The following is an 18,514-nucleotide window of genomic DNA, read 5'->3' as shown; positions in this document are numbered from 1 at the left end:
GGTATTTCATATTTTTGTATATACATGCTTTGGGGTTTCTGTCTTTTATTTGTGCAGGAAAAAATCTGAAAATTGCAGGTGATTTTTGTGGATTCCGGAGAGAGATCTGAGCCCTAGTGGGCATCTCCATTTTGTTTGCAGGTTGAACAAAAATTTCAGAAGGATCGTGGGAAAAAAAAAAATTAGGGCCTTGAGGCCCAGCGCTGGCCATCTCCAGCCTCATTCTCAGCCTCTACCATTCCACCCTCAGGCCTCTTATCTTTGCAGCCTTCTTCACCATAACTTTCTCACTAAATTTTTCTTAAAATTTCCCAAAAATTTTAACAAAATTTTCTGAGTTCAGCATTTGCATTGGATAATTTTCAGTGACTTGGGTAGCCCATCTTCAAGTGTCTTCAAACCCCTAGGGGCTGACTAGTGCACATCCTCTAAACCCTTACCTCTTTTATTGATCTAATTGAAAGCAAAATTAATATTGACATAAACTTTTAGTTATCTAAAATTTAGTAGCAAATTAATTTGCATCTTTCACTACATTACATTTCAAAAATATAATTACTTTCAGAAACTTTTGCATGCTATTTTATGAATATTATTCCACTGTTTATTTTTAGTAATTTTCTGAGTTATTAGATCAAATACATCAATAGATCAGAACGAATTAAACTATTGTTTGTGAAATTTACATTTTTACTATTGTTTAATTGCAGAAATAAAAGTTAGTTTCAGTAACTTTTGTAAACAAATTTATGAAAATTGTTTTACTTTTTTTTTCAGTAGTTTATTTCTGAATTTTTTAGATCAAATACATCAATAGATCAGAATGAATTGAACTCAAAAATTTTCTGAATTGTAGTTATCAGTGTGTCATTTAAAATTTTCTGTTGTTATACATAGAAATTTATGAATATTGCACGGTTACTGGACTGCTGATTTAAAATATATTGCTAGTATTAACACTTGTTTTAAAAGCAGATTTCTAGACTGATGTTTCATTGATGTAATCTAAGTTTAAGCACTTAGTTTAATTTTGGAAATACATTTGTTTTTTTACATGCTCATGCGAGTTTTACTTATGCATCTAATGATCTTTGATTGAGTATTTCATACAAATGAATTTTTGAATTTAAAAGTGTTTTATTCCAGCATTTTACATTTCAGTCCATTGTGCATTTTGCAGTGCTGGTATAAGTACCTGCTTTCACATTTAGATCACCACCTTTCTGAGCCTTAAGTTAAGTAACATTTAAGACATATTTCAGAAATAATTTTAGGCCCTCATTTAACTAAAATTAACCAAGTCCCTGCATTTCACATAGTTTTAAATTTTGCATTTGCATATGAGACAGTCGAGTCTTTTCAGTAGTAGTTTCCCATCCTTTACTTGAACCTTATTTTCTTCACAAGATAGTTGACTCCACAAGGCACTGGTATCATTTTCTTCAAATCATTTTGAATCCTTAAAATCTTGCACAATCTAAAACAAGTATTGGTTGCTTAGCTGTGTCTCCCAGGTTGGTTGGTTCCCAACTAATTTTTCCTTTTTCCATTTCCATAGGGTCTACCCCCCTTAGTCTGCTATTGGGAGACAACTCAAACGGAGTGATTGGGGATCAATGTGACAGCCCCCGATCTAAGTCATTGTCGCGATGCCCAGACATTTTGTGCGACAACATTTTTTGTCGCCATTGCCGGGGACATAGTTTTTCTGTCCTTGGTCCTCACAATATTTTTCTAATCATCTAAGCTTTCATCATTTCTTATCCCATCAACGCCACGTTTTCTAGCGCCATTTCATCTCTTCATCTTTTCATCGCCTTATCTTTTTCCTCTCACTAATCCTCTCATCTTCTCTATATGCACCTTTGGCACCTGGACATTTCGTTGGTTTCTTGTTTGGGTGGCGACTCTACATATTCATCTATTATTTATCAAATAAGAAACCCTCCATGATATCCAGTTGCTTCTCCCGGACTAACCTTTTGATTTTTGCCTTTTGGATCTTGGAGCTAGATTCATGTTCAAGTGGCAACTCCACTTCTTTCATTTTTTTCAAGAATTTATGCGAGAAGCTCACTTCTTGTGAATCTATTGATTTTCTTGAGCAAGGATCTCTCTCTCTAGCATCTATTTGGCCCCTCCTTCTCCCTTTGAGCAAGACATCATGCACTTGTTCACCCCTTGTAACTTTGCTAACATTCAAGGTTATCCAAATGACCTCCTAACAATGGCCTTGAAAAGTTCACTTATTTCCAAGGAAATAATGTGGTTAGTGCTACGACTCGCCTAAAAGCTTTTAGCTCTTAGTTGCGTAATATGCTGGAGGTGCTGACTATAATCATGAAGATGTGACAATGAGCCTCTTTGCTCTTTCCTTAAACGAAGATGCTCTGAATTGGTTTTTAGAAAAGCCTGATAATTCGTTTAATTCATTGCAATCGATTATTAATGCCTTTAAGGACAAGTATGGAGACAAAAGAGAAGAAAGACATTTGGTTAAAGCTATCAGCATCATAGAGAAGGAAGAAAATGAAATCGTAGAGGAATTTAATAAGAGGTTTAATGGTATTATTAAATAATTACCTCAAGATTATAGACCTCTTGCCAAGTCTCTTTTGGATTTTTATGCTGGTGCCTTTGATGCTGATACTTCTTATGAGGTGAGGCGAGCTAAAACTAATGATTATATGGTTGCCCAGGTTTTCGCTGAGGAAATTGAAAAGGATAAGAAAGCATCTGGGAAGATTGAAATTTCAAGTTTTGATGAGGGTCTAAGTAAATCGAAAGAATCCAATGAATCTGATGATGACCCTATGCAAATACTGAAGCAGAAACTTGAAAGCATGGAACTTAATCAAACAAATTTAATATCTAATAATGCTAAGGAAATAAGTGCCATGCAGGCTAGGTTGGTCCAAAAGGAAAGATCTCAAGCACAGAGTTTCCAACCTAGAAATAATAATAATGTCTGGCATAATAAAGGCCCATCTAGTGAGCAGAGACCACCAAATGCACTTGAGTCTGCCAATCTTCTGGATGAGGCTCCGCCTTATTGTAGAGCCTGTGATGCTATTCAAGAAGAGGCTACTTGCCTTGTTGTCAAAAGAATCATAGATAGTAGAATGGCAAGGACGAGCAATCAAATTAATGTTGTTGGTAAGAAATATCATTTGCCTATAGAAGATCATGAACATCCTCAGACGATTAAGAACAGAAAACTCAATTATACACAAATGATTTAGAACATTGAAGTTAACTAGATCAATCTTCAAAATAGGAAAGAAGCCATGGAAGCAGATCATGACAAAGAAAGGACTTCCATGCAAAATTGTTTACTTGTCATGAGAGCAAAACATGCTAAGGAAATGGAAACCATTAAAGCTAATCATGACAAAGAAATGAGCTCTATGCAAAATTGCTTGATGACCATAAAAGCAAATAATCACAAAGCAATAAAAGATATGGAAGATGGTCAGATATGTCTTCAGAATAAGTTATTGACCATGGAGGAAAACCATGCCAAGGAAGTCAATGCTATGAAGGTTGAACAGTCTAACCAGATGGATGCCATAACAATTGAAAAATCACTCTTCAGAATAAGTTGCAGGTAATGGAAAAGATACAGATACAGGGATTTCAGCATGGGTCAAAGGATGAAAGAAACAAGGAAACATCAATAGATCATAAGGAGGTCATTTGTTCCATTGAAAAGTGGCTAATTGAAGGTGACCCAGATAAAAGGGAAATTGATAAGAACCAGGTTGATGCTTGCGAGGTTGATCCACCAATCTGTTGTAGCAGCTACAACCACCCTCCAAAATTTTTCCTTAGCCTATTTTGGAGCCTCCCCTACCAACCTTACACAACAATTTGTCTTGCTTCATCAAGTACTCAAGCTTCAGTGTTTTCCTCGCACAAAGGCAGCCTGTCGATCATAGTCGATCCATTCCCCTCACGGGTTGCATACCCGAACTTGGTCCAGCTGCAAGCTGAGCAGCTTCCCCTTGAAAATTGCGCATTCTTGGAGGGCAACTAGCCTTCCCTCCAGGAATTGCGCAATCCTCTTTGACAGCCTACTAGTCTCCAGGATTGCGCAATCCTACCAGCCAACCCTCCCAGCAGGATTTGCACAATTTTTCCCATCAACAAGTTGTTCAGCCCAGGATTTGCGCAAATCTGGGCAGCAGTCAACTGCTTTGCCCAGAAATTGCGCAATCCCCTTGGGCAGTCAACCCAGCTTACAATCAGGAATGCGCATTTTTCCCAAGCAGTTGAGCACTAGCATGCATGGACAGTCCGGTTGACTAGTTCCACCCGGGACCAAGGAAACTTGACTTGCATGCATGCATGACTTGATCTTCCCGGAATAGCAAGAGACAACATGCAAAAGGCATCCCATGATTTAGGGAGCTATTTTTAACAATCAGGGGTTACATGCAAAGTTGTTTTAGAAGTTTCCCTCCAAGTGTCGCTTTTTCCTAGATTTGTGGCATGCGTGTCTTGAGACCAAACTTATTTATTCAACGCATCAAAGCTCATTCATTCACATCGATCTTGGAGCTCTGACATCCCATAGCACATCCAGGACTCTTCGACACATCCGGCTCAACTATTCACGAGTAAGTGGCCTCAACTTGTCTTTTTTAGCATTTTTGTCGCTTTTTGTGTATTCGCTTGTGTGAGTGTTGTTTGCTTGATTTCTTTGAATGCTTGCCGTCATTTACATATATTCTAGCTTGTCCTAGCTCTGTTTCAATTTTTGTTGCTATCTCACTGTTGTCGCATGCATGAAACTGTTTTGCACGGATGTTCGCCCAACCGGCAAATGACCTCACCCACATGCATGTTGATCTGTTTGTTGAATCTTCCATTCATGTTTTGCATGCACTGTTTATCACTTCTGCTATCACTTAGTGTCGCCATGCATTTCATCGACTTACTTGATTTCAATTGCCCACCGACGAGCTTTCAGTTGCCCACCGACGAGTCGGGCCAACCTTGGCTCGGTCTCTGCCTTCACCAAGGCTGCATTGCGCAATCTGGAGAAGGAAGGTTCACCTTCCTCTCCAAATTTGTGCATTCTGGCCCAACACTGGCCTCCTGGACTGATTTGCGCATTCCTGGAGGGCAATGGCTGCTTGGCCCAAGAATTTGCGCAAATCTGTCCCTGGGCCAGCAGTCCTTCCCAACTGGGATTGCACATTGCGCAATCCCAGCAGCCAACTGCCCAACTAGATTGCGCATTTCACAGATCCAGCAGCCAGTCCAGCCTCCCAATTAGTCCAGACTGCCTTTTGTGCAGTTCTGGCAGCCAATCACTCAGCCTCCCAGTGAAATTTGTGCAATCTTGCTCATCAGTTTCCCAGGTATGTGTTGTGTCCTTCCCCGGATTTGCTTTGTTTTCACTGACATATTTCTTGCCATGCATGCTGCTTGTTTCCAAATCTTTCAGGTGTTCATCTGTCTCAATGGCTTCCAAGAGAACAGGATCTCAGGACACTGATGGTATGGCAGCTGAGCAGGTGTCCTCTGGTCTGCCGATCTATGAAGATACGAAGTTGTATCTAGAGAAGGACATCAAACTGAAGCGGCAAGAGGTGAATGAAACATTCGCAAGTACTTTTGGGGAAGACCTTGAAGATCTTCAGGTGTACGTAAACATTTGTAAATCCAGCTTGTACCGAATTGCATGCAGATACCCCACGTTCCCATGCGTGGACATGATTCACTAGATCGTGTCTCACACTAACCCTAAGACGATGACCTTGAGCAGTGTTAGTGGGATGAAGCTTGCAACCTTCTGGGCACGAGATTACGATGAGATGTATTAGATGACTGAGCCCATGACTGTCATGACTCCCTCGTTCAGCTTGCCCAACAGCAGAGGCCACTCCAGAGACATTCTGAAGGATTGGGTAAAGGAGCCAACTCGTTTCAGGATGACCCCCAATCAAATCTATAAGACGAAGATATTGAGGAAGGCATACCAATACTTGGTCATATTCGCATGTCGACTGAGTGGCCAAGCGAGCACTGAGACCTTCCCTCAAAGTTGGGTGGTCGTGCTGGACCAACTAGCTAGAGAAGGAAGACCGTGCAACTGGTCCAGCATACTGGCTCATCAGCTGAAGGAGAAAGTCACGAAGGCTTGACAGTCACCCAAAGGCATGCATGCAGAGATTTACATGTCCGCCTACATTCTAGATGCAGTATGTGCCCGACATGAGTTCCTGGGCTTAGAGTGGGCATGGTCACTGGCGGAGACTGTTGTGAGCACATATTTCAAGTTATTGTCCAAGTGCAGCTTCAGAGGAGCGGTTGTCCGACCATCTTATCACCCTAGTGTACAGGTTGATATTCGAACAGGATCCACCCTGCATGTCAGAAGAAGTGATGAAGGCATTGTTAGGCATTACAGATTGGTATGCCTCACCGGACAGCACGTTCATCCGAGTGTTCAGTGCGGAGAAGCCTCCGCATGTTCTGCCAAAGTTTGCTTTGGACATGCTTGTCATGCAGGAAGTAGCGTATCATATCTCAGCAGGATTAACAGCTAGGCTGCAGCGGAAGAAGAAGGCACCTTGGCCCACTCTTCCATTGTGGATTGGGTTATACGAGATCCGGAGCATCAAGCAAGCAGATGTCGAAGCTGAACAGATGAAGAAGTACATGTTCGACCTCCGAAGCTTCAACCCGTATGACCCACATTGCATTGTGAAGGATCACTACATGAGAGTTCAGTTCAATTGGATCCATGGGGCATGTCAATGGGCCAAGGAGGACTCGTGGAGGTATTGCTACAATTCCTCCAGACCCAATGAACAAGTCGGTTTCGTCGTAGAGTGGTTAGCACAGCGGCGTGAAGCAGCATCACAGAGAACACCAACAGTAGCAGCAGTAATAGAAACAACATAGCCAAGCATACCTGCGCGCGACAAAGGGAAGAGAAAGATTGTCGACCGCATGGAGGAGGAACAAAGTCGCAAGTTTCGAGCAGATCCACTTGTAGAACCAGCAGCTACGGCTATTCAACAAAAGAGGCAGTAGCGCGACAAGTGAATCACGCGAAGGTAGAGGGATAAGAAGAGAATAGAAGAAGCAAAGAGGGAGTTGCATGAGCTGAGGGAGAAACTCCAAAAAGAACAAGACTGCGCCAACATAAGAAGAAAGCGCAACAGCAGCAGATTCAACAAGGGGCGCATCATGTGCAGACAGACGAAACAGCACCCGTACAAGTAGTTGATTCTTCTGAACAGCTAGTATCAGGCGAACAGGGTGAACCCTCACAGGGGCAAGACTTTGCTCATGAGATAGAACAGGTTCTTGAACAATTGGATGTAGACATGGAGCAGCAGGAGTTGGAACAGGACACTGACCTCATGCCTCACCAAAGAGAGGTCGACTCACCTGCTTCAATGCACCCAGACAGTGAGCAAGTCTCGGATGACCAAGGAGGCACTGAGATCCTTAGTGGTCAACCGGAAGTAGAGATGCACAACATCTCCTTTGACGAATCTCATCACAGAGTTATGCAGTCTCAGAGATTACCGACTCCGGAAGACAAAACATCCCCTGTGCAATTTGAAGAGAAAGTGATCGTGACTGATGTGCACAAGCATCCAGCTGCATTGGCCGATGCAACTAGAGTGTATGCTGAAGCCACTAGCTCAAGTGTTCGTTTTCTCATAGCTGAGAATGAGTGAATGGCGAAGGAACTACAGGTGGCCAAGCAGGGAGGAGACTTGGTGACAATGTCTGCCCGAGCTGAACTGAAGAAGCAAATACTGGATGAAGTGTTGTCCTTGGACACAGTTATGCAAGCATTGTACTCCAAGTTTAGTACCGTGCATCAAGCAGTCGTTCATCTGGCAGCAACGATGTGCAAGAAGAGTACGCATCTTGAAAAACATACATACTGTCGTTGATAACATGCGAGCATGGACGATGAAGTACAAGGGAGCCCCGCTTCACTTGCCAAAGATGATGAAGGCTAATGCGGTCGAGCTGCAAGCACGTATCCGGAGTCAGATCCGAAACTATGAAGACCTACCGCAACTCATCACTAGCATACAAGCTTCCCATGCACGAGTATTCAAAAGCATGGAGGTTATAGTGCACACTCATACAATCCCATCACTTAGGACCCTGACTCAGGCGAAGACCAAGAAGCAAGTCCAACAGGAGCTTGCTTCGTACTTTGACGAGTTTATGCACACCGCCCTTGCCTATCAGTGCAGACATCATGCGCAAGTACATTGCTGGTCCGGCTACACTAAAGACAATGATGCACATGCTCACAGACAAGTTGGACAGAGGAGCCCGAGCAATGTACCCAGATGCTATGGAGGCAAGATTCAGGTTTGAGACGGATGTCATAGCAGAACACGCGGACACTCTCAAGGACTACCAATCTTGGCATCAATATGTCACTGTTGATCAGCATGAGGATGTCGAGCAGTTGGACTTCTATGGTTGTCAAGGTCCGAATGATGTCTAGTTTGGCTTGTCCAAGCCATTATTCACATGGGTACATGTGCATTGTAATGTTGAGTCATGTCAAGTGTAAGTCAAGTGTCAAGAGTGGATGTAACAGCCATAAAGTAGGTGAAGAGTCATGAGGGTAGTTGAATGGTCACAAAGGGGAATGTCAAGGGTCACCCCACACTTTGCTATAAATAGTCCCTCATAACTCATTGCATAGGCTTTTGGTCAGCCAAGTTTCTACTAAGACTATCTTAAAGAAGGCTTGGATACTATTGTAAGCCTTGTCTTCTCCACTGCACGGAGCTAGTACATCTCTTTGGAGGAGCAGGCAGATGTGGCTGTAATGTTCCACTATTGGGGCTAGCAGGTTTACATGGATGTATTGTATGATTGTGACTTACACTTATTTATATAATAAGAGCCAGCACATTTTCATCAGGGTTGCACGAAACGGGGAAACGGGTACGAGTTTCCGAAACAGGAAGCGATACGAAACGCGACCTCCCCAAATTTTAGAAACGGGGAAACGGGAAACGTGAATATATATATATATATATATATATATATATATATAGGACATTTAAGAAATATGTGCAATCATAAAGCATATATGATAAAATTGTCAATTGTCAATGCATAAACTATAAGTATCTAAATTTACATCACATTTACCCATGAATAATCACATAATGAAAATAGAAATATCCAAAATCAGCCACAAGAAATTTCTAATTTTTTGTCTCGTGCTTGATTGGGAGTCTCCTCCTACATAGTCGAATGACCTTAGTGCTCTTGATTAAATACAAGTTTCATACCCTAGTACCCTACATTCTCTTGATTATTGGGAGTCTCCCCTGCATAGAGAGCTTTGTTCTCTCGATTAAATACAAGTTCCATACCCTAGTACATGATAAAATCCAATGGAAACATTGCAATCCCCCCAATCCTGAAATCCTGAAAAACAGATAAGTCTGCTGGATTTTGAGTGAGATCTAAAATTCTACTTTCTCCATATGAAATCCAATGAGGGCGAAACCACTCTCAAACATCCTGAGTCATTTCATGGTAATGTTAAAAATTTAAGTAAAAGGATGAAAATGAAAAATAAAGGAGAATATCACTTTTACTGTAAGAATTTAACATTACCATGAACTGCATATCAACACTAGGGCAAAAGTTCACTTTTATAACTTTAGATAGGAATCTGGAAGCAACTAGAAGTCACTAGGCTAACGTAAGAATAGATTACAAAACAAATAACAGAAAAAAATAATAAAAAAACACAAGTAAATGCTGAAACGTGGGTCGTATGGCCCTGAAACGCGTTTCAGACCGTACTGGCCACGTTTCAGTTTCGTGAAACGTGGTAGTACGGCCTAAAACGTGTTTCAGGGCCATACCAAACGCGTTTCAGCGTTTCGTACTCGTTTCCATACGGAAACACCCTCCTACCCCACGTTTCCTGCAACATAGATTTTCATGCATATGTTGTTATTCTAGTTAGACTATTCCGGTTTCCTTAATGATATATGTTGTTTAACTTACGTACTTCTGTATGAACTGATTTGTATGCAATTATATGAATCTTGTTGTTAATGTGTCGCATATGTTATTAACGTTGTCACTGTCCGTGTTGACTGCTCTGCCAGACATCAGACAGACCTTTCTCATGAACCTTGCTATATCAACCAGTGTTGAAAATATCGGTATCGGCAAAATATCGGCAAGGGTCCAGAAAATATCTTATCGGCAATATCGGCAAAATATCGGCAAGCATAAAAAATAATTTTTTCAAATTTTTAAATATAGCCGATATTTTGCCGATATTTTCAAAATATCGCGATATTTTGCCTATATTTTCCGATATTTGCCGATATTTTGAAAATATCGCGATATTTTCTCGGCGATATATCGTTTTGCCGAAAATATCACGATATTTTCAAATATCGCCGATATTATCAACAGTGATATCAACCATCACACTTGTCTCGAACTGATCCGTGAGCGTTGTTCGTGTTATCTTACCTTGTATGTTGTGACCGCCGCATCTGAGTGGACTGCTCCGCCGGAAGCTGTGCATGTCCTTTGTGTGGTGTCTTCCTAGCCGAGTTGGGACTAATCCATTTCAACCTGAAACTCATATTCACCTTCCTCTCCCTTCGAAGTGTTGGAACCTCTCGTACACATTCCTTGACTCTCTGCATCAATCACACCCTTGCTACTGACAGAGTTATCTTACTTGCCTTTGTGTGACATCGCGTTCAAGGCATTACCTTACGACCCACTGCTGGGACTCCTACACCAAACGGTCTGAGGTCTAATTGGGACTTATTACCGGGAAAGCCCCTTGACATGTTGGCAGGTCCAACACCGTCAACACAGTCATAACAAATCAGGTTCATGAAAATAAAGAAGTGCAGGTCACAGAAGTCTTGAACATTCCAAATTTTCCATATGAGCATTTTTTGAATCAAGAAGGAAGCTGCGCGCCGACCACATCGTCATCAACATCACATCCTAAAGATAGCAAACGTACAAAGCGGAAGAGAAGAAGGAAGAGGTTTGATACAACTGATGGCCGAGAAAAACACAACATTGGGATAAGTCAGAGTCCTTCAATATGCAGGATTGGGCATGACACATCAAAGAAACAACCCATTGACCTACCTGAAATTCGGTAGATGCACAGTATGCACTATATTGAACACATCTAGTGCCACAAGGGCATCCTTTGTATTGTATCTCTAACCTTACATCTTGTCATTTTAGCATTTTATTTATGTTTTTAGATTAAGTTTACATTCCATGTTTGTAGAATTGTTACAGAGCTTCTATTGTATATAATGTTATTTGATGATTTTTGGATTATATTTGGATGGACACTACTTATGTCATTTTGTGTTTTCTTTGGGTGCAGATTCTGGATTCTCACATTCCTTCTATGAAGCAACAAGTCCCCAAATAGAGCCAGATGTTGACCACTCCATGTCATCTACCCCGTAGCTATACATCTTTTCACACATGGATTTCCATCATAACTGAGCACTCTGATGATCCACAAATTCATCATTATCAACTATATGTACACTAGAGTTTTGTAAACCCATGCTGCATTTTGTAATGTAAATGATCCTAGTAAGACAAATGTATGTAACAACCTAGGTAAATTTATTTTTCTGATGATGATTTCTATCCTCGGAGGTTTTTAGTCTCAACGATTCATGTCTGTTTCTAAACACAGATGATCGGCAGAGCTTTTCCCTCCAGCCTCACCGCAAAGCTAGGGTGGATTTTGTCGTCAAGATTTTAAATGAGTCAGTGTTATTTATCGGGTCTCTGTAAAAGTGATTTGGGAATAATTCTAGATATTTGGTTAGATTATTTTATTACAAGTCACTTAGTCTACTAGATCATATTTTGTGTCGCAGAAATGGATAATTATTGAAGGTCTATAACGAACGAGTGTTCCCCCTTAATGGGTTAGAAATGTAATATTTCATGTAAAAAATATCTAGTGCATGGTCCCTCATAGTTAAACACCATGGCTAAATATTAAAGGGTTGAAAAAATTAATAATCCCCTCATGAGTCAATTAATTAAAATTTCTGGCTAAAATAAATTAAAATGCTAAAGCCAGAAATTTAATTAATTTAGGTCCTAGGAAAAATTAAATTCTGCAACATTTAAAACTCGTGGATTTAAAGTTCTTAATTTTTGGAGGTCCCCGACCAAGGGAATATTGAAAATTTCAAAATATTTTGAACCGTTGGGCCATAGTAGTTAAGTCAAAGTCAACATTTTGCGGCAATTAACTCAAAATAATCATTTTTAGTTAATTAAAAGTGAAATTCGAATTTCCTCAAAAAGTAACTTTATCTCAACGGTGGTGATTAAAAGATCAATTGATCTTCATCAACTGTTGAGATTGTTTTGACGGGAATCAAGCCAACTAGCCGTTAGAGAATTTTTCTATAAATGAGATGCCTCTCTCCATTATTTGGATCCGATTACTAAATGGTGTACTTGCTCTAAGAAAACTCTTGTAACTTTTTCTAGTTTAATCAAACACAAAGACTTTGGGGTTTCAGATCGTGGTGTTCCTCTTTCAGATTTATGTGATAATATTGTTCTTAATACTTGCTGCTTTTGTTTGCATTTGCTAGCTAATAGTCTTTGAGGATTGATCTGTGTACAAGTATCTTGCACAAATTTCTAGGTTTTTAGAATATCATTTTGATTTGATAGAAGTAGCAGGTATCTCTATTTATTAATGATTTTATGATCATTTTTAAATCTCTATTAATCTAACAATCAAATCTAAGTGTGCAAAAGTTATCATTCAAGATTTGGGCGTTTGGGAAAGTCCTCAACTAAACCAACTGACTCTCAGTTTGCATAATCTAAAAGAGTCCATTGTCTTTTTAATTTCTGAAGTCATTCTATAGAATATCTTACACGGTTTTTCTTGGGCTTGTGCCTCTTTAAAATTTAAAATTTATTCTAAATATTGCGCAAAATTTGTTTAAATCTGTCTAATAAAAGGCTTTGATCTGCATATCTGCTACATCTCTAGAATATTATTGTAGATTTGTAAATAGAAAATTTCTAATTCATTGGGGTTCTGGGTATTTCATATTTTTGTATATACATGCTTTGGGGTTTTCTGTCTTTTATTTGTGCAGGAAAAAATCTGAAAATTGCAGGTGATTTTTGTGGATTCCGGAGAGAGATCTGAGCCCTAAAGGGCATCTCCATTTTGTTTGCAGGTTGAGGAAAAATTTCAGAAAGATCATGGGCAAATTTTTTTTAGGGCCTTGAGGCCCAGCGCTGGCCATCTCCAGCCTCATTCTCGGCCTCTATCATTCCACCCTCAGGCCTCTCATCTTTGCAGCCTTCTTCACCATAATTTTCTCACTAAATTTTTCCTAAAATTTCCCAAAAATTTTAACAAAATTTTCTCAAAATTTTATGAGTTTGGCATTTGCATTGGAGAATTTTCAATGACCTGGGCAGCCCATCTTCAAGTGCCTTCAAGCCCCCAAGGGATCACTGGTGCACATCCTCTAAAGCCTTACCTCTTTCATTGATCTAATTGAAAGCAAGATTAATACTGGAATAAAATTTTAGTTATTTGAAATTTAGCAGAATAATAGTTTGCATCTTTCACTGCATTACATTTCAGAAATATAATTACTTTTAGAAACTTTTGCATGCTATTTTTTGAGTATTTTTTCACTGTTTTTTTAGTAATTTTCTGAGTTATTAGATCAAAAAGAATTAAACTCATAAATTTTCTGAATTTAGCAGCAGATTTAATTTACATTTTTATTGTTGTTTAATTGCAGAAATAGAAGTTAGTTTCAGTAACTTTTGCAAACAAATTTTCTGAAAATTGTTTCACTGTTGTTCAGTAGTTTATTTCTGAATTTTTTAGATCAAATACATCAATAGATCAAAAAGAATTAAACTCCGAAATTTTCTAAATTGTAGCTATCAGTTTGTCATTTAAAATTTTCTGCTGTTATACATAGGAATTTCTGAATATTGCATGGTTATTGCATTGTTGATTTAAAATATATTGCTGGTATTAACACTTGTCTTAAAAGCAAATTTTTAAATTGATATTTCATTGATGTAATCTGAGTTTAAGCACTTAGTTTAATTTCGTAAATACATTTTTTTTTACATGCTCATGCGAGTTTTACTTATGCATATAATGATCTTTGATTGAGTATTTCATACAAATGAATTTTTAAATTTAAAAGTGTTTTATTCCAGCATTTTATATTTCAGTCCATTGTGCATTTTGCAGTGTTGATATAAGTACCTGCTTTCACATTTAGATCACCACTTTTTTGAGCCTTAAGTTAAGTAACATTTAAGACATATTTCAAAAATAATTTTAGGCCATCATTTAACTAAAATTAACCAAGTCCTTGCATTTCACATAGTTTTAAATTTTGCATTTGCATATGAGACAGTCGAGTCTTTGCAGCAGCAATTTCTCATCCTTTACTTGAACCTTATTTTCTTCGCAAGATAGTTGACTCCACAAGGCACTGGTATAACTTTCTTCAAATCATTTTGAATCCTTAAAATCTTGTGCAATCTAAAACAAGTATTGGTTGCTTAATTGTGTCTCTTAGTTTGGTTGGTTCCCAACAAATCTTTCATTTTTCCATTTCCATAGGGTCTACCCCCCTTAGTCTGCTATTGGGAGACAACTCAAATGGAGTAATTGGGGATAAAAGTGATAGTCCCTGATCTGAGTCGTTGCCGCGATGCCTAGACATTCTGTGATAAAAACCCATTGGTCTAATCGCTCCATTACATACTTAGGTTCTTCACTTGTCTTCTGTGCAGACAACCAACTCGCATACCACAGGTCCTAGCATGTGACAAACCTGATATATTCAACGTACTACCTTCTAGCGCTACGTCTGTGCACTGGTGGCAACATGCTTGATTTATGCAACTTAGTCGTTGTTGGCCAATCGGGTTGGTCACCGGCACCCTGCGAGATCCACGTGTGCTCAAAAGATTTACTCCCCAGTCGAGTCGCTACCCACGTAAACTTAGAAATCAGAATGAATAGTGTTAAAAGAGTGCCTCAATTCAGTGATTGAACTCAACAAATTGATATCGTCTTTAGCTCGAACACGATTCAGCAGAGAACTCAAGCTACGATTCGAACGATTCGTCTTTTCTAGAAATTCAATTCAAACCCATGATCTGATAACTTGACAGTGCAATTCTGGATGTCTCGCAAATTGGTATATTGTTCCGATTGATTTGTCAACTTGCGTTCAACCCAAGTCACACCCTCACGATTTTCCCCACACACGCAGCATTCAGTAATTCTGCAAAGTCTCGTGCTCATTTTCCAACTATTGATGATTACTTCTTTGAATTTGATCCTAGCTCCTATAGTTTCAAATAAAGTTGTTTGTCGGATACGTCGATCTTCTCACATATATGATTTGGTTTCGGATGGATTAAATTGCCCTGGCAATTGGAGACATCAAATTCTAGTGGCGTCAATCACAGCGTATGGAACACAATTTTCTAGAGTCAACAATTAATACCGATCCCTTTTGCGTGCAGAGTCAACAATTAATACCAATCCCTTTGTCATGTGTTCATTCGTGGGGAGTAGTCGAGCTTTTCTAGAACAACAAGAATAATTCACTAGTGCAACTACGTGCCTTTTTAATAAACAAAACACCACTGCCAGAAGCACAATTCTATAGAGGGTTCAAACACGATTCCAAGAAGTCCACAAAATTTTTTGTCTCACTTCTTGTTAAAACAACATTTGACGACTTTTCATAGCAATAAGTTTTGATGACAATTTGGCCAAGAATTGGCACATGATAATTTGAGCCCTCCAAGAATGTCAATCTAACCTTCAAGGGTTAAAACGGTCCTTAGGAGCAATTTATCAAACTAATATTAACTTTGATGCCTCAAAATTAAGTCAAATTACCCTCAGGTTAGCAGGATGCACAACTCTGATACCATTGTAATATCCCGAACAGGATATTTGACTAATTTTGCAGAAATTTAACTCAACAAAAATTTCACCATAAAATTACTATTCAATTAACAGAGGATTGTCATGTAAAATATAACAAGTAGAGTGCATGCAATTCGATAACACAATGAGCAGACATAATCTCAACTTTCATTATAATAAATAACTAAAAGAGTGTACACGATGATATAACTGAAATAGCTGAGATAGATAATCTGGTCTCCAAAATTGACATGCTGCAATGCTAAAGTCGACACTCCCAAAACTGAACTGAAATCAATCATTGCACATATGAATTCTAGCTGAATCCACCAAGGAGATGAGGTGAGTTTTCGTCCACTCTCACCAAAATCACCCAAGGGTTTCTGTCTTGGGGCTACCAATGAAGTAGAGAATCGGGTTCTCAACCTCTCATACAAGAAGAAATATGAAATGCAAGATGTCCCCTAATGGCCTCCTCTTTTATAAATCTGATGGACCCCTCTAGAACCTCCTATTATTTTAATCACGGAGCACTTTTCCCTCTTTTATTTCAATTAAAATATTATTTTTAATGTGAGAAAAGGGTAAATTGGCCACCATGCCTCCTCACATCACTGAAAATTACTTTTCACCATTCCATCTTGTAGATCTTCTCGTTCTGGTTCCAACGAGCTTTTACACTAAGGTGTTATGCCAAGTATTCCTCCCAAAATGCCACCTTAAGCGTAATTAATTGAGTCAGACACATTAATAACTCTGTTTTTTAAAAGTTATCGAAATGCAACAAAACGAAAGGCAAATTGTGTGGATGATGGAATATACAAAGCGAATGCCATTGAACCTCATAAAAACTCCTCAAAGCCCCTCCAAAAACCCTTGGGCCCGCTGAGGATGCCAACTTGCACCTGTGACATCTCTGCCCCCAACTCTGAAAGTCCATCCTATCCATGCCATAAGGAACACCAGAAAAAGGAACATCACAAATCCCAATGCTCCTTCATGCAAATTTGAATTTCCCAAGTGGCATCAAGAATCCCTCAAGAAAAATGGAATTCCATGATGAAATGACAAGTGTAGAAGAGTAGGGACCCATGTGGGGAAAATTTCCCAAAAAAATCTCTGCCAAATATTCTCCCAAATCCTCCCTAATGTGCATTAACTCCACAAATTTGAATTTTCCAAGTAAGTGGCTTCCTCATTTATTGCCAGAAATTCGATTTCCTTGAGTCGAACATGTATTTATGATGCAAGGTGCCAAATTATCCTCCACTTGTCCTTTGACTCACTCCTTGGACTTGAGATAATTTCCAAGTCATTTCCATGTCATTTTGTCACATGGAGCTATTTATTTTTCTCAATTTAATTTATTTATGGTTTAATTTATGGCCAGATTTCCCACTAAACTTAGGAAAAGTAGGTTTTGAGGGTCTAGAACACATTTTTGACCCCTAAAAGTGGGTTATAGTAGAAAATTGAGGATGAGAGGTGTAATTTTAATCACACATACCCCATACAACTTCTCTAGACATCACTTATTACATTTCATATACAAAATTTATTCCAATTTCGAGCCTGTTGTCGCTCAGATTGTATAGGCACCGCGACAACGTGTTGGAAAATGTAACTATGTTCGGTCTTCATTAATGTACTTGAGTCATCATGTAATGTACTTGTCAAAAGAATAAAAAGAATTTATTATTATTATTATTATTGTGACTTATTAAAGCATGGGTTTCATGCTTGGGTCACCATGTTTTAGGTCAAAGTCCCCATTGTGGACTTCTCGGATTTATTCTGAGTCAATAGAGTCATTGGACTTTTAAAGAGACCCTTCTTGGGCTTTTGAATCATGTAAAAAGGTTAAGTATTGAGTCAAATATGAATTATGTAACCTCCACACCATGTCGACCTAGAAGAAGATCAAGTCGCCCTAAGGACCTTATTCGACCCCACATGAAGCCTATAAAAGCAAGCTCATCAAATTCATTTGGAGCATCATTCTCTCACACAAGTTTGAAATCTCTTGTAGCTGAAAAAAGTGCTAAATTCTCTTATAGCTGGAAAAGAGTGTGAAGTCTGTTGTCGGGAAGCCGAAGTGAATGCGAGTTTGGGAAGTCTAAAGAGAAAGGAAAAATCGAAATTTTGGTGCCTCTCCCTCTCTGTTTCGTGGTCTGGATTGGGAGATGGAAGTCTCCTGAGTTTCGTTGTTGCCAGAAACTACCTATTGCCGAAAGCTGCAACCTAGTCGAAGTTGTTGGAAGCGGTCAAAGATCTGGGAGGATGACTTGGTGTGGAGGGAAAGTCTGGTCTTGGTCTAGAGTGAAGAGTCTCAAAGAATAATATTGAAAGGAAGAATTACCTTGACTGAGTTTTCCCCTCAAGGGAGGTTTTCCCTGGCATGTGCCTATATCTTGTGTCTCTTGTTTTGTGATCTTCATACACACATATATGGTAATTGCTTGATTAAAGATAAGATAATAAATAAGTAAAAGAAGCCAACACACTCACAAGTAA

At 39.2% G+C, this 18,514-nt stretch overlaps 1 protein-coding gene across 1 annotated transcript in view; it reads right to left on the bottom strand.

Annotated features, from left to right (window-relative positions):
• Positions 1-18,514, bottom strand: part of PRD1 (putative recombination initiation defect 1) — a 190,198-nt gene that overhangs the window by 117,537 nt on the left and 54,147 nt on the right. The window lies entirely within an intron of this gene.

This window comes from Pinus tabuliformis, chromosome 6 (assembly GCF_031772625.1).
Source record: "Pinus tabuliformis cultivar Carrire ecotype Pingquan chromosome 6, CPIR1, whole genome shotgun sequence".
In the NCBI taxonomy this organism is placed as follows: domain Eukaryota; kingdom Viridiplantae; phylum Streptophyta; class Pinopsida; order Pinales; family Pinaceae; genus Pinus; species Pinus tabuliformis.
Note: the sequence above shows the minus strand (reverse complement) of the source record. Positions and strands in the feature narration are given on the sequence as shown.